At 43.5% G+C, this 17,565-nt stretch overlaps 1 pseudogene; it reads left to right on the top strand.

The window, feature by feature from the left end:
- LOC114685699 overlaps positions 1-10,883 on the top strand; it is a 79,503-nt pseudogene extending 68,620 nt beyond the window's left edge.
- The last annotated feature ends 6,682 nt before the right edge of the window (positions 10,884-17,565 follow it).

Here is a 17,565-nt window from a genome sequence, read left to right as displayed (position 1 = left end):
AGCCTCTCTCAGGCCCCCATGTTAAATTCTGTTCATTCCTGTCCTGTCGTCATGGAGAAAACTCCTTCCCAGAGCAATTAAAGAACCTAATGTCTATTGTAAAAAAACTATACTGCTCAGAATGATAGAACATCTATAAAAGAGAGAACAAAAAATTCAGGAGAAACCATAAATCAAAATTGATAAAGATTAGATTTGGAAACTCCCCAAAGTTAGGGTTGGGGAATGATTTTGTTTTTGTCTTTCAGGAGAATGAAGGCTAAGGAATCTGAAGAACACTGGACAAATGAGATATCTGAAGAAAACAGACAAATCATCCAGAAAAAAAAATGTCTCACAAAAAAAGATTTTCTGCAGTGAACCATAACCACATTTAACAGCAACTTTGAAGTCTCCAAAAAGATGAGGGGACCCCACAATGATGATTCCATCAGGACTATGATAATGCCACCAAGCTGACAAACACCATCCAAAGATTGGCTTTGGATTACAAACTGTTCAGAACAATATCAAGACAACTAGCTGAGATGATCCAGCTTCACAGACTATACCAGTCAGGACTTGACCATAATCCTAATTTTTTTTTGTGTGTCCCCATAAGACTACCAGTGCCCCTAATCAATAGGAAGTAGCCTAGAAAACTATATCCACATTCCCAAAAAATGGGTTATGGATGTTTGTCTTTGTTTAGGGGTTGTTTAAAAATTGTTATTTGTCATAGTCAATCTTTTTCTAGAAGAAGAAAGGGGATATGATATGGAAATGTATTATATAGAAATGATAGGATAAAAGGGCAGATTATCAAATCTACTCTGAAGAGAAAAAAGAGGATATAGATATGATAAGATAAAAGGTAGTTTATTTAATCTACTGTGAAAAAAAATAGAAATGATGGATAAAGGGTAGGTTATTGAATCTACTCTGAAAAGAAAAAAACAGAGAATATGGATATGATAAGATAAAAAGGTAGATTATTGAATCTACTTTTAGAAAGCAACTACTAGTTTTAAATATTTTACATTGGATTGGATTTTGTATATTGTTTACAAATTTTGTATATTGATACAAATTTGAGATTAATTGTTAGAATATACTGTATATACACTTCTAATCTTGTTCAAAGTATTGTACCTATATAGTTCATTTAACAATATAATATAAATTGCTAGTCATTACCAACTAATTAGGATATAAGAAATGCAAGTTAATAGTCATTACAATCAAACTTGTAGTCATATTAAGTATATTTTCAAGGTTAAACAGAAATATATTTTAGATAGGTCATCTTCAAACACTTCAGAGATCTACAGAATATGGTATTTAAGATGCTTTAATAATATAGAGTTTTTCTTTTTTTTTAATGACTATGAGACATGTCTGCTCCTGGCAGAATCAATCTACTTCAGAGAAGATGATGGACACTGAAGAAGCTTCATATGGAGTTTACTTTCTTCATGGCAAAAGTTAGCCACTGGGCAAGAAAATGCCCTTGCCTCGACTGCTGATAATATGCTGTCCAAAATGGACAAGTAGGACACAAAAGGATGGACTGCCAAACCCTGCCAAGACAAGGTGGGAAGGCCCTTCAGAAAATCCTGCTTCACAGATGAGTCTGTCAGATATGCTAGGTCTGTAAGCCAAAGATGGATGCCCTAACTTTGCAGAGGAACCTTGGGTGACTGTCCAGGCAGCTAACTGTTTCTGTCATTTCTCACATTTTTTGGAAGTTGCTTGTTTGCACTTCCTGCTTACTTAGGTAATATAATTTCTTCCTTGGGTCTCTGAGGGAGTTGAAGATTAGATAGTTATAGTTTTCCTTGTTAACAAATTCAGAAAAGAAACTCACTAAAGAGGTATAAAATTTGGAAGACATCAAAGGACAGTTTTGTGTTGGTAATCCAAGTTAAGATAAAAAGTGAATTAGGTACATTTTGGACTCACCAAAATAGGAGCATTTTCTCTGAATTTGTCAAATGTTTATGGACTGGATATTGTTAATGTAATTATTGACTGTATATATTGTATGTACTTATTGTATATAGTTTTTCTTATATTAGTTATAACCTTTTTATTAGACAAAAAAGGGAAATGTGGTGATATATTATATAACCTAATACACTTATCTGAGGATCAGAGGACAGAGCCAGCCATTAAATTAGACATAGAGGTCAGGCAGTGGTGGCACACATCCTTAATCCTATCACTCAGGAGGCAGAGATCTGTCTGGATCTCTTTGAGTTCAAGGCCACAATGGAAACAGAGTCAGGCAGTGTTGGCACACATCTTTAATCCCAAAACTTGGAAGCATACATGCCTTTAATCCCAGGAAGTGATGTCTAGGCAGAGAAAGGTATATAAGGCATGAGCAACAGGAACTCACTCTCTTTAGGCTGAGAATTTCATAGAGGTAAGATCTTGTGGCTGACTGTTCTGCTTCTCTGATCTTTCAGCTTTCATCTTGATATCTGGCTCTGGGTTTTCTATTAAAAGGCCATCTAAGATTGGAACAACAAGACTGCTCTGCCTTAAACTATTTTTTTTTCTTCAGAGAAGAGAGGGCTGATGGGGAAACAAGGAAGAGGTGTTGGTTATTGTGGCCTTCCTGGCAAATTGCTTGTAGTACAGAGGGTAGACAGCTTTGGCTTAGTCTGGAGCTCAACAGGTAGAGTACTTGTAGCTCAGTGGGTAGAGTGCCTGTGGCTCAGTAAGTAGAGTGCTTGTAGTTAAGTTACTACAATGCTTGTAGCTCAGCAGATCCCTGTCTTAAAGGGTTCCTGTTCCAGCTGAGAAAAAAGACACACCAACAAATAATCACAATACAAACTAGACTACAACTGATGTAATAAATACACAAAAGTGCAGAAACAACTCTATCAGTGTCATGCTTCAGAGTGGAGGTGTCCTGCCCTCCCTTCCTCACCCCTTCCTCACATTTTGCTGTATCTACCCTCTCACCACTGCCCTTTCTGACCTGAGACAGGGCCTTCTTCTGGCTTCCGTGCTGTGGGTAGGGTGTGTGCGTGCGTGCGTGCGTGCGTGTGTGCGTGCGTGCGTGCGTGCATGTTTTCTTTGGTCTTTTATACACAGCAACTATGAACAACCAAGAACCTGAATGAATCTCTACCCTTGCTCTCCAGATCTCAGTCCTGGCTCTCAACCTCTGCTTCAACTTCACAGTATTTACTGCCTTGTTCCCTGCTGTGACTGCTAAGGTCAAATCCAGCATCTCAGGCACCAGTGTACCTGGAGAAAGGCTGTTGTGGATCCCTGGGATGGATTCAGCCAAAGTCTAGAGCAGGAACAAGGGTAGAATGTATGCAACCTGGAGAGGATTCTGCCAGCTGGATCTTCATGGGCCTGGTCCCCCTGCCCTTGGCTGGAAACATCTCTTCTACTTTACAGTGAGGAAGCTGTGCCCAAGAGAGACAGGGGCTAAGTCTGAGTCTCTCTTCTCTCTTCCAGGAAGCTACTTCGTTCTTGTGTCTTGTTTCTTGCATTTCAGTGTGTTTGACTGTGTAGGCTGGGGCCTCACAGCTGTTTGCATGTGGGTAAGTAGAGGATGGGCTACAGTCTCTGTGGGATCAAAAAGGTCCAAGGGAGACCAAGAGGGACCCCCAAGAATATATAAAGTTGTGGCTGGGAGTGCAGCTCTGTGGTAGAGGGAATGCCTAGCATGTCTCCTGGGTTCTACCTGTAGCACTGTAGATGGGGAAAAAAATACAATGCTAAGGCAACCATTGTTTTCAAATTTAGACATAACTTAATTGTAACTATGTATACAAATTTTTTAGGTTTTAAGATTATTATTTTTGTTTTTGTTCTGTTTTCTTTTCTTTTTTTTTTCAGACAGGGTCTCACTATGCAGTGCTAGCTGTCTAGGAAATTGCTATGTAGAGCAGTCTGGACTAGAACTCACAGAGATCTACCTGCTTCTGCTTTCTGAGTGCATGTGCCACCGTGTCTAGCTATAATTTTAAAATTATTTTTAAATTATGTGGATATATGATTGTGGATACATGCATGTGTGTGCAGGTGCCCAGAGGCCAGGTGAGGGCATGAGATCCCCTGGACCTGGGTAGTTGTGAGCTGCTTGGTGTGGGGGTTGGGAACTGAACCTGGGTCTTCTGTAAGAGCAGTACTCACTCTAGACCACTGAGACATTTCTCCTACCCACACGTACCATGAATAGGTAGATAACCTGACAGAGATGTGTGTATGTGTGTGTGTGTGTGTGTGTGTGTGTGTGTGTGTATCTACATGCACACATGTATACCCATATCATAAGATATATTCCAGTATTTGAGACTAGGAATGTGGCTCAGGTGTTAAGACTACTTGTCTAGCATACTTCCTGAAGCCCTGAGTTTGATCCAGAGTACCTCATAAGTCAAGTAGGTTAGTGCACACATGCATTCCCAGTACTTTTGAGGTAGAAACAGAAGATCAGACATTTAAGGTCATTCTTGGCTACCTATTGAGCTTGAGGCAAGCCTGGGATATATGAGAATTTGTCTCAAAACCAGAAATTTAAAAAAAAATGCGCATTCCAAAAAATTCAGTATTCCACAGGTACCACCACTGTGCGCCTGGCACTCAGCACCCCAAAAGGTAATCAGGCCTAGAGATTTTCTCCACGTCTCTACAGGCCCTGAGTGGAGTACGAGGAATGACCTGGACTGAGGTATTGTCTGTTCCGTGCAGCCTGGTAAAGATGGGCACTGTCTGCCAAGTTTGGTGATCACCAGGCTCCTGTTGTTTCCCCTGCGGTTGCTATGCATGGTGGGAAAGCTCTCCTACCTGTCTTGGTCTTTAAGGGTGACAACTGGTTCGTCATCTTCATGCCTGCCCTTGCCTTTTCCAATGACTACCTTACCAGCCTCTGCATGTGTTTTGGGCCCAAGTGGGTGGGGCCATGAGGGAATTTGGTGGCATCTGCAAGGACTTAATTAAAGAGTCCCAGGGGTATCCTTCAGTATAGCAAGAAATGACAATAGGAAAGTACTCAGTCTCCAAGCTGCAAGAAGCCAGTGGGAGCAGAATGCCTAGCCTGGGTGGGGAGGGGGTTGTGAGGGGCAGTGGAGGTAAGGGCATCCCCCTCCCGCCCCCCCCCCATGGTGTGCTTATGCTGAGTTGTGGACGGGGATAGAGACAGGGTGGAGGATAACCCTCCAAGAGGTGGGCTGGGGTTGGATGTAGGTTGATACGCTGGGGCAGGGCTGGCCTAGGCTCTCCTAATGTTACACTGCCTTCCATCTTTTAGGAGAGGCAAGCCAGCTGAAGTGGAGACAGCGGGAATCATCACAGCCTTCTTTGTTTATGGGACTGGCTCTGAGAGTTGTATTCTCCTTAGTAAGGGCAGTTGTGTGACCACATGGGGACAGGACTACACTGCCTGCCTGCTTCTTTACCTTCTCAATACTGCTCATTACCTTCTCTGTCTGGGATGAGCAGGGGTAAAGAGACTTGCTCTCCTAGCCAGCTTCTGCTTTCTTCTGCCCTGTGCTGGATTCTGATGTCCAGACCCCAGGGAGGGAGCCTCAGCAGATGGACTTGGGATTGAGGGGTCAGGATGCAAGGGGTACAGTCTCTCACTGACAGCTCTGATGGATCCCTGCTTAAGCCAAGCTCAAGCGACTCCTAGGCTGAGAGAGACCTATCACAAGGACGGGGGTGGGGGTGGCAGGCCTAACTGGTGTATCATGTGATCTGATGATGTTCCCTCTCCATCCTTCCTTCCGTGACTGTTCTCCACGTCCCCAAACCGTGTCATCTTCCTGCCTTTTCATGCTGACAGAAACCAGGTGCCTTCAGAGGCTCTCTGACTAAATAACCTTTTTTCCTCTCCACAGCTCCGTGTGTACTGGGGTCCGTGTCCTCCCAAGGCTTAACCCCTTGAAGAGGACAGAAGGCGGGCGGGCAGCCTGTGTCTCCGGATTGAGCAAGACCCAAGGTTAGGCCTGGGTATAAAGGGATGGTAAATTGCTTTGACCTCAGAGGGCTGCAGAGTCCCCCTGCTACAGCCGCAAAGAAGGGAGAGGCCGGAGTACAGACACCTGGAATGTGGCCTAGATACAGAAAGGTTAGTTTTTCTTTTATGCTCACTTTGTTTTTGTGAGAAAAGATGTACATGAGGATGAACTTGAACTGTTCTTCCTGCCTTCACCTCTTAAGTGCTGGTATTGCAGGCATGTACTACCATATCCTGGATCTAGGCAAGCAGTCTGCTGACTACGCCCCAGCCACTCCTTATTTCAAAGAACAGGAAATGGAGGCAGCTTTGGGTCTTTCCTAGTCTTCACTCTTAAGTTCCCCTGCTCCACAAATGCTGCCTCTGGAATGAACTTTGCCAAACTCGCCAGCACCACTCATAGCTCTGGGGCGTACTCCCACACCCCTGGGAAGAAAAAGACAGAGGTCTGGTTCTCCCTTACCTGACCAGAAACTGCTGAAAAAAATCATAATACGGCAGCTCCCGCTGCTTCAGCCACAGCCGGCTAGAGCCTGGGCAAGCCCAGATCCAGGAACCAATTCCTTCCCTCCGGCTCCAGAAATCGTGACTTTGACGTCAAGACGTCAAGGTGGGCGGCAACGACGGTTGGGCAGCTAGAAGCCCCTCCTTTAAGGCTAATAGATCCCAGGGATGTCCCGGGCTCACCCTGGGAAACGCTCTCCAAGTCACCCACATACATCTCAATTTCAGAGGATCCCAGCCCACCGCTCTGTGTCCTACGCCGGTGCTTTCTTGTCAAGGCAAGGCCTTGGCCTCCTGCGGTGGCGGCTCCTTCCCCGGGAGCCTCCCCATATTCTCATGTGTCCTAAAGGAGGGAGGGTGACCTTTGGGATGAGGTGCCTGGAGAGTCTCCAATGCTTGTGGCTGACTCCGGCGCAAGCCTGCCGCGAGTCTTCCCCGGGTGCCTGGGAGCGGGCGGATCGGCAGCGCGCGAGGCGGGGGCTCGACCCACCCAGGTGGTGGGCAGCCACCCCGGGGGAGCCACGGACTGGGCACGCAGCCGTGTTTGCCCTCACATTGTTGGCGGGGCCGCTGGGTCCAGTCATCTGGGCGGTGGAGGGCTGCCCTGTTGGTGACTCAGCGCTGCCCAGGGAAGCCGACTCTGCCACCTGTGTTGGACCTGTTTCCTAACCTGCTTCATTTGGGGGAAGGAGTCCACAGGGATGCTTTGGCAGGGACACTTTCCCACAGTGCTTTCCCTTTCCAGATCTTGAATGTTCCCCCAGTGGCTGAGGAGAAATGGGGATGGTGCAGGCAAGGGGAGTTTTTATAGGTTCCTCACCTACTCCTCTTCTCCCCAAAGCACAGATTGTTGTGGAAACTTCTTGTGCCCGGGTCCACTTGCCTGATGATGGGAGAGTGTATGGTGGTGCCCCTTCCCCAGTGGCTCTTTCCCATGAATGTTCATGGATGACGAGTGTGGCTGGCATGCCTGGATCACCTTTTTTCTTGTGTTTAGACCTATGCAGATCGACTCAATGTGGTTATGGTGGAGCTTTTACCTCACACATTCTTTGTCCTGTTTTAATTGCCCCTTGAGCGCCTCCACTACTGCCCAATGGGTTCTCTTGCCCTACTGGATGGAACAGCTAACTCTTTTGATGGATTTTTGCCACAGCACATAGAAATGGCTACCGTTCCTATTAGTTTGTTCTTAATTCAAGTGAAAATTTGACTGCTAACGAATTTCCCATTTATATGTGCACATCAGGGATTGTGTGGGATTCTTAATGTACTTAACGCTTTCATTCTGGGTTTTTACAAGGTATATCAGCAGGTGTTGAGCTTCTGAGGCACCTAGCTGACCTCATAACATACCTTTCAGAAAGTAAGACTTCCCATTTGGTTGAACAACCTTCCTTTGTTGTTTGTTTGTTTGTTTGTTTTGTCTTGTCTTTTCACTCTTGATTTTTCTTTTCGCTGTAGCTTCACGGTCCTTTCAAGAAGTGGCAGTTCTCATCTCCTGGGAGTTGGAAGCTGTTTTAACTGTGCCTCTGAATCAGGACTTAATTGAAACAGGTGAACTCTTGGATTTTAAAATATACAGCCATCATGGTCCCTGGTCATACACCATCTTTTCATTCTTAGATGCCAGGCAGAAATTGCTCACCTCCTGCCCCCATCATCAATACAAGCTATGTATTTTCCTCAGGAGTTGATCTCCAATGCTTCAGATGTGAGTATTCTGTTGTATTCTTAAAACTTTTTAGAAGTGGGAGAAGTGACATGTAGTGTGACATGTAGTGTGAGTGATTGAGTGATATAATGCAGCAGTTGATCCCAAAAATGTGTCACAAGTTTGAAAGGGACTGGACAAATGGAATAATGTGACTCTGTATATGTATTTATAGGTCTTGGACAAAATTCACTATGATAGCCTGAGAGACCCTTCTAAGTTGGGCGACAGTAAAGAGCTAAAACTTGACATCATCTCCAACCCTAAGAAGAGCAGGCTGGCCTTGCTGGACAGGCATTGGCATGACCAAGGCTGACTTCGTAAATAAATTGGAGATTATTGCTAAGTCTAGCACAAAAACTTTCATGGAGGCTATCCAAGTGTGTGGCCTTTCATCTACACCATTCTCAATTCATTACTGCTTTTGGCTTGATAATTTTTCGAAACTTGTTTGACTGGCGTATGTGGTGAATTTTTAGAGTTAGTACATGTGAGGGTGAGAGGACAGCTTTGACCACTAGGTTCTGGGGACTGAATTCTTGATTGTTGTACTTGCTCAGCAAGCACTTTTATGTTTCCAGAACCATCTTACTGTCTCTCTCAACTTTTAAAACTGTTTGCCAACTGTTGCATGCCTCTCCATGATTGAGCAGTTTGCTGTTAGATTCTATTCTAGCTCTCTGGTGGGAGAGAAAGTGGCTGTAATCACAAAGCAAAATGATACAGTATGCCTGGTTGTCTGCTACTGGTGGCTCCTTTAAAGTCTGTGCAGACTATAGTGAGTTGACTTTCTACATTGTGGTGATTGATAGAATTCTCAGGAGGAAGTCTTGAGCTTGTATTTTAAAGTGTTCTATCATTGTCAGATATTTTAATTGTTGTCTTAACTCCATGTCTTCATATCTTATTCTGACTCATCTCTTTATAGGTGAGCCCTTTGGCCAGGGTACCAAAGTAATCCTTCACCTCAAAGAAGACCAGACAGACTACTTAGAGGAGAGGAGGGTCAAGGAAGTAATGAGGAAACACTGACTACCTGTCACCTTCTATGTGAGTACGGGCTTGGCAGTGTGAACAGGCTGCTGTGTTGGCTCCTGGCCTCTGGCTTCATTGATGCTGAGTTCTCCACAACTCATTAATACATTTGATGATTTATTTGGAGAAGGAAGGAGAGAGGGAGATCAGTGAAGAAGAGGCAGAGGAACAGAAAGGTAAGAGGAGGAACATAAGGATGGTGAGGAGAAGCGTAAGACTGAAGATGTGGAAACAGATGAGGATGATGGTGGCAAAGATAAGAAAAAAAAAAACCAAGACGATCAAGGAGAAATACATTAATCAGGAAGAGTTGAATAAGACTAAGACCATTTGGACAAGAAACTTTTCTGGCATCACTCAGTAGGGATATGATGAATTCTTTAACCATTTCACCAAGTATAGGCAAGACCACATGGCAGTTAAGGTGCATGTTGTATAAACTGGAGAGGAGCGTTGAATGTGCTAGAGGTGGTAGGGAACAACTTTCCTAACTGGTTGATAGCTGAGAACTGAAAGCCGTGAAACCAAGTGACTTCACAAACTAGGATCTACTCAGGGAAGTCTGTGCCTGGCAGTGGTTTGTTTCACTTTTCCCTTCTGGTGGGAATCAGCGTGGTGGCCCTTACAGCCAGGGTTCTGATTGGAGGGACATTTTGCTACTAGCTTTCTAGGATGACTTGGTATTAGGGCTATCTTCTCTGTAGTTGCCTATAGTTTCTATTCAGTCACTAGGTCTTCAAGAGTGTGGAATTGATCCAATGTCAGATGTTTGATATTGGGACATGAAACAATACTATCCTGAAATGTACTCCTGGGTTTTTCTCTGGTGAAGGTCACTTGGAATTCTGAGCACTGATCTTCATTCCTTGGCAAGCTCCCTTTGACCTTTATAAGAACAACAAGAACAACATCAAACTCTATGTCTGTAATGTATTTATCATGGACAGCTGTGATGAGCTGATACCTGAGTGCCTTGGTAAGTAGCTCCTGGGCCTAAGTTATGGAGAACAGGCAAATTCTCATTTAAGAGATCTTCAGTGTACTGCTGAGTCTGTCTTTAATCCAGACAGACTGTTGTTTAAATCTTTAATCCAGACCAGATCTGATCCAACTGTATCTTGCATTTTCTGCTCTGGTTGATGTAGCTAGAGTTTTCCTGCTTGGCTCACAGGACAAATCTCTCTCATCTACCAGTCCCACAGCTGCTCAGACGCAACCAAGTAAACACAGAGATTTATATTGCTTACAAACTGTATGGCTGTGGCAGGCTTCTTACTAACTGTTCTTATAGCTTAAATTAATCCATTTCCATAAATCTATACCTTGCCATGTGGCTCCTGGCTTACCGGCATCTTCACATGCTGCTTGTCATGGCGGTGGCTGGCAGTGACTCCTTCTGCCTTCCTGTTCTTTCTTTTCTCCTCTATGTTAGTCCCGCCTATACTTCCTGCCTAGCCACTGGCCAATCAATATTTTATTTATTGACCAATCAGAGCAACACATTTGCCATACAGAACATCCCACAGCAGGTTGATGGTAGAAAATGGCCTGGTTGACTTAGGTGACATACTGCTGAACATCTTCCAGGAAATGCTCCAGCCAAGAAAGATCCTGTAAGTCATCAACAAAAAAATTGTGAAGAATATCCTTCAGCTGTTCTGAGTTGGCAGAAGACAAAGTAAAAGAAGTTCTGTGAAGCGATCCCCAAGAATTTAAGGTAAGATGGGCCAGTGCTTTCTCGCATGACCACTTCGTGTTTAGGGTGTTGTTTTCCAATCACAATTGGACTTTTTCTTTCCCTGCCCTTAACGCTTGAAATTGCTGAGATTCCCCGGGCTGCATGCTACTGTGTTCCTTCCACTGCCTGCCCAAGCAGCAGCCAGCAGAAGCTCTATGCTCTTCCTGCCTCTTCTCTGCAGCCTCTCAGCCCCCTTGGAGGCCCCCTAGACACACTGTTTCTATGAGGCCTGGTAGCAGACCAGGCCAGGAGCCTGTGGAGAACAACAGGAGTCCCTATGTGCCAGCTAGTTTTGCCACAGCTATCAGCCCTCGCCATCTCAGACACAGTGATGACCATTGCCACTTAGTGGACCAGACTTGTGAGTATCTGAGGCCCTCTAGCACCTTCCAATTAGGTTAGTTTTCCCATTTTCCTTGTTTTGCTGTGTCAGTGATAGTCCTCCTTACACCTATGACCTCTACCTTTTAGGCTCTGCATGACCAGCGGCATCCTCCTAGCCCACTCACCCAAAAATGTAGAGTTCTGCTTGCCTGCTTCCAGTTCCTCTAATTCACTGGGGTGTTCTTTGGTTTTTGGTCTTTTGTTCTTTGGGGGCCACCACCCAGCTCCCAAACAAATCACACATGGCGGCTTATTCTTAATTATAAATGCCTGGCCTTAGACTGGCTTGTTGCATGTCAGCTTTTCTTCACTTTAAATTATCCCATCTACCTTTTGCCTCTGGACTTTTTCCATTCTGTTACTTCTGTAAATCTTACTCTTACTCTGTGGCTGGCTGTATAGCTGGGTGTCTGACCCCCGGGTCCTGCTCCTTCTCTGGCTCCTAGATCTCTTCACTCCAGTTTTTACCTTCTATTTTTCTCTCTGCCTGCCAGCCCCACCTATCCTTTCTCCTGCCTTGCTATTGGCCAGCTCTTTATTAGACCATCAGGTTTTTTTACACAGGCACAGTAACACAGCTTCACAGAGTTAAACAAATGCAACATAAACAAAAGTAACACACCTAAAAATAATAATCTACCACACTGGAGGGATTCCCACAATGCTCTGTCCCTTTCTTTGCCATGGCCTAGTTGCTATGACACCCATCTATCTGAAACTTCCCTGGGACACCCTAAAAATGACCCCCCCCACACTTCACTGTCCTCCTTCCTGCTCCTTTTTCCCTTCTGTTCAGCACCCCCTGAAACGCACACCCATATATTTAAGTGTTTACGATTTTTCGAGCCATCTCACTCACACGGCACACTTCCATAGAGCTTATAAGCTCTAAGCATGGGAAGCTGGGTTGATTTATGTCTTCTTGTTCTTCCTCTCATTTTAGGATTCAGCTAGCCCCTGGCTCCGTTCTCAGCACAGGGGCACATTGCTTGAGCCCAGCTGTAGCTGCTGTGACTCCAATTCCAGGTAAGAAGAGGTGGGGAACCTGGCCTAGCTTCAGTCAGCACACAGAAGTGGCTTCCTGGGGATTTTCAGGTCATCTAAGGGCAGATAAGAAAGGTGCTGGGAAAGGGACTGGAGAGACACAGGGTTAGTGTCCTTAGAACGGAGCAGGAACCTGGAAAAGCTGCTATGCAGCTCTCTTCCAGCCAGAGCAGAAGACCAGCAGGGAACTCAGTCAGACTAACTCCCCAGGCAGGGCCTGGTCTGGGCATGGCAGATCAAGCTCTGTAATCATGCAGAATTAGTGGAGTCCAGCTCCAGATGAGGGCAGGGTCTAAAGATGGGTGGATGCAAGAGCATCAGCAGCAGAATCAGACACAGGACATTTCTTAGTTTCCTTTTCGGAGAGATGGACAGAGAGGAGTCACATCTTGGTATGGCTTGTCCTACTCTGGCAACCCGTATCTCTAACAGGCCTTATTTATACACAAAATCGTTTCGTCACAGACTTTAATCATTGCTTACGAAGTCTTTTCATGGTACATACATTTTCTAAAGTCTTCCATAATTACATAAGCATATCAAAGTAAAAGAAATGAAATGGGCAAATAGTAAATTTCATGAGAACTAAAATATAACATTACAATAAAATCAATTCTTTTAATTCAATATCCTTTTCCTTAACATTGGTGTCATAAAGCCTTGCAGTTACAGAAAGACTAGACAGGATGTCTCTATTTAAGTTTGACTAGTAAGTTAATAGATCAGAAGTTATTGCCCACTACCTGTTATTCTATTAATCTACTATCATGAATATTTGATCTTCCTACAGAAATCTAATTCCTCGGTCCCTTGTTTAAATTCTTTATTTTATATCTAACATAAGACCACCACCCTTTCCTGTGACCTTTGAAATACCATGTTCTACTCTTTATTCTCTCCACAATCAGAGAAGTACTGGTCTGACAAGTCTGCTCAGCAGCCAGGCAGTTCACTGAGCCAAGGTGGTTTTCTTTGTGTCTCTGTCATAAACTCTTGTTTCAATGTGGTCTCTGTCTTTATTACAATTCTGCAAAGAGTAAAGGAACATCAAGATTCCTAAAGCTGCTTATTTTGCCTTCAGGAGGGCACCAAGGCCTGTCATTAACTTTAGAATCAAATCTTTTCCTTGTCCATACTAGTTTTGTGTTTCTAGGCAGGGGATGAAAACCTAATGATTCAGTTATAATTTGTCAGCTTCTAAAATTTTCCTAAGGTTTTCTTCTTAAATTATTTGTTCCACATCCTATTTCTCATGCTTATTTATAACCACTTGAGTAATAAGTTCTATAGAAGATTCAGTTTCTTGCATAGCCAATTCTCCCAAGGAATCACCATAGGTTTTATTCTTAACATCAGCTTTCATAAGAATTGTTACATTGTCCCATTTCCAGCCCTTAACAGCAAGAGTTTATAAAGGCACACAAAGGTTTCCTAGTGCGATTTGAGCTTGCTTTACCCAGCAGAGCTGCATTGGTGGATTGTTTGACCATGTTCATGGTTTCTAGGTGATTGGAAGGGTCTACACTTGGCTGAGCTAGGGGGAGGTCTTTTGCTCCACCCCTTGGCATTCCTATACAGATCAAGCTCTGTAATAATGCAGAATTGCCGAAGTCCAGCTCTGGATGAGAGCAGGTCTAAAGATGGGTGGACGCAAAAGCAGCAACTGAGGAAGCAGACACAAGACACTTCTTAGTTTCATTCTAGGAGAGATGGACAGAGAGGAATCACATTTCGTATGGCTTGTCCTTTCCTTGGCTTCCTTCAGTAGATTGTGATTCAAGATACCAGTCAAATAAGGCTTTCCACTTCAAGTAGCTTTCCCTAACACAATAGTAGCCCTGAAGGAAGCCAAGGAAAGAGCTCAAACTTAGCAGAAAACACAATTGAGAAGATGAGTCCATAAGATTGGGCTGTTAGCAGGCTAGACTGTTTTCTTAATTAGTAAAAGTAGGTGGAGGGTCCAACCCATTGTGACTGTCATCACCCCCTCCCTTGAGCTAGTGGTCTGGGTTCTACAAGAAAGTAGGTTGAGGAAGCCATGAGGAGCATGCCTGCCATGAGGAACATGCCAGTAAGCAGCACCCCTCCATGATTTTTGCATCAGCTCCTGCCTCCAGGATCTTGCCCTGCTTGAGCTCCTGACCTGAGTTCTATTGATTATGAACAGTGATATGGACATATAAGCAAAATGAACCCTTTCCCCCACCAAGGTAGTTTTGATCATGGTGTTTGATCACAGTAATAATAACCCTCCTAAGGAAAAAAAAAATGGGAGCCCGGTTTGTATGAAGTGCTGAGACAGACCTGAAAACATTGTCTGGTGGAGGATCAGAGAAAGACTTTGCAACTTTGAGCTAGAAAAGCCATTGAGTGTTGATAGCTCAGTGGCCTGTTGTATTGGAGCTTGGAAGAAAATGCTCAATGTAGTGCAGCTGATGGAGGCCCAACCTGTGAAGTTTAGAGGGAAGTTTAAGGGCTCTATCAGGGCCATTTGATACCTTGAATAAAGAATCTATGGGTCTGTTCAGGTAGGGCTGAAGAATTAGCCATGACTAATGAGACCTGCACCACTGAAGTAAAATCTTTGATTTACTGGGACAATTGATGCTGGCAAGCTGGAGCTGAGAAATTAGGGGTGATTAAGGAGACACCAGCAATGCTGAGCTGAAATCCTTTAGTAAGTGTGTCCTCACACAGAAGCTGAGTTGCAGAGGTGGCTCAGTTATACCTTGTGCTGACAGCTGAACTTCATCATGTAGATTGTTCTCTCATATGCTTTAAAAAACAAGAAGGTGTCTTGACATCAGCTGAGGTTTGGGTTACTCATGCAAAATTATTTTTTCTAGCTCCATCAGTTTAACTGCAAAATTCATTTATTTTAAACAGCAGAATACTAGTCCATTGTGTAAATGTATCACATGTTCTTTATCCATTTATCTGTTGATGGATATCTAGGCTGTTTCCAATTTTTGGCTATTATGAGTAGATGAGCAATGAACATGGATGAGCAAGTGTTCCCATTGTATACAGTCCTTTTGGTATATGCCGAAGAGTGGTGTAGATGATTCTTGAGACAGGAACACCACAGTGATTTCCACAGTGGCTGTACAAGTTTTTGTACACCCACCCATGGACAAGTGTTTCCCTTACAACATATCCTTGCCATCATGGGCTACCATTTGTTTTATTGATCTTGGCCATTCCTACTGGTGTAAGATGAAATCGCAAAGTAGTTTTGATCTGCATTTCACTGATTTTTAAGGATGTGGAACATATCTGTAAGTGTTGCTCTGCTGTTTGTGTTTCATCCTTTGAGAATTCTGTGTTTTGTTGAGTACCCCATTGTTCAGTTGGAATATTTTCTTGATGTCCATTTTTTTTAGTCCTTTATATATTTTAGACATAAGCCATTGTTAGCCACATTCAATAGAATGTGTAATTTATGAAGATCTGTTCCATTGTGTAGACAGCCACTTTGTCCAGTGATGGTGTTCATGCAGAGGCATGAACTTTTCAGTCTCATGAGGTCCAGTTTATTAACCTTCATGCCTATACTATTGTTTTCCTGTTCAATAAGTCTCTTCTTGTGCCAATGAGTTCAAGACTAGTCTTCACTTTACCTTCTGTCAGATTTAGCAGATCTAGCCTTATGTTGAGGTCCTTGATCCATTTGGAGTTACGTTTTATTCAGGGTGATAAATAAGAATCTAATTGTATATTTATACATACAGCAATCCAGTTTGACCAGAACTATTTGTTGAAGATATTGTCTTTTTTCAGTGTGTATTTCTGGTTTCTTTATAAAAAATCAGGTGTCCACAGGTATGTGGACTTATGTCTGGAACTTCAATTAAGTTCCATTGATCTGCATGTCTGATTTTTAACCAGTGCCATACAGTTTTTATTACTACAGCTCTATAGTACAATTTGAGGCTAGAAGTGGTAAAATTGCCAGCAATTCTTTTATTATTCAGGATTGTTTTAGTATCCTGGGTTTTTGTGTTACCATATAAAGCTGAAAAGTAGCCTTTCAATTTCTGTGAAAAAAAAATGTGTTGGAATTTTGATGGGGATAGTATTGAATTATAGACTGCTTTTGGTAGTGTGCTGGCTAATTTTATGTCAACTTGACACAAACTTGAGTTATGGGAGTAGAGGGAGTCTCAGTTGTAGGCAACCTTACAGAGCATTTCTTAATAAGTGATTGGTGTGGGATGGCCTAGCCCATTGTGAGTGGGGCCATCACTGAACTAGCAGTCTTGGGATCTATAAGAAAGCAGGCTAAGTAAGCCAGTAAGCAGCACCCTTTCTTGGCCTCTGCATCAGCTACTGCTTCCATATTCCAACCCTGCTTAAGTTCCTGTCCTGACATCTGTCAGTGATCTACTATGTGGAAATGTAAGCCAAGTAAAACCTTATGTCCCCTACTTGCTTTTGGTCATGGCATTTCATCATAGCAATAGTAACTCTAACTAATACAGGTAGGAGGGCCAATTTTTAGTATATTAACTTGTAGATGTAACAGTCTTATTAAATAAGAAACACAGAGCCAAATGCAGAGTTAAAAGCCCAAGAGGTCAGAGCAGTAGCTAAGCTGATACTAAAAACCCTTTCTTACCCTTTGCTGCCACTGTCGTCCTTCCCCTCAGAAAGAGACCTACTTCCTGTGTATCTGTCTTTTTATTGACTTTCTGTTCTGCCTTCTCATTGGTTGTAAACCCAACCACATGACCTCCTTGTCACTGCCCGTCTATACAGACCTCTAGGTCTTCTATGGTTGGTATTGAGATTAAAGGTGTGTCTCCATGCTGGCTGTATCCTTGATCACACAGAGATCTGCCTGTCATGTGATTGGGATTAATGGTGTCCACCATCGCCACCTGGCTTCTGCTATGGCTTGCTATCAGCTCTGACCCCCAGGCAAATAAAATCACATTTCTATGGTGATATTTTATTTGTACTAAAATGTGATTTTATTTGTATGTTAATAAATAAAGTTGCCTGGGGGTCAGAGCTGATAGCAAGCCATAGCAGAAGTCTGGCAGTGGTAGCACACGCCCTTAATCCCGATCACATGACAGACAGATCTCTGTGTGTTCAAGGATACCACCAGCATGGAGACACACGCCTTTAATCTCAATACCAACCATAGAAGACCTGGAGGTCTCTATAGATGGG

The sequence above is a fragment of the Peromyscus leucopus genome, chromosome 22 (genome assembly GCF_004664715.2).
Source record: "Peromyscus leucopus breed LL Stock chromosome 22, UCI_PerLeu_2.1, whole genome shotgun sequence".
In the NCBI taxonomy this organism is placed as follows: Eukaryota; Metazoa; Chordata; class Mammalia; order Rodentia; family Cricetidae; genus Peromyscus; species Peromyscus leucopus.
The sequence above is the reverse complement of the archived record's forward strand: the minus strand, read 5'-3'. Positions and strand labels throughout refer to the sequence as shown.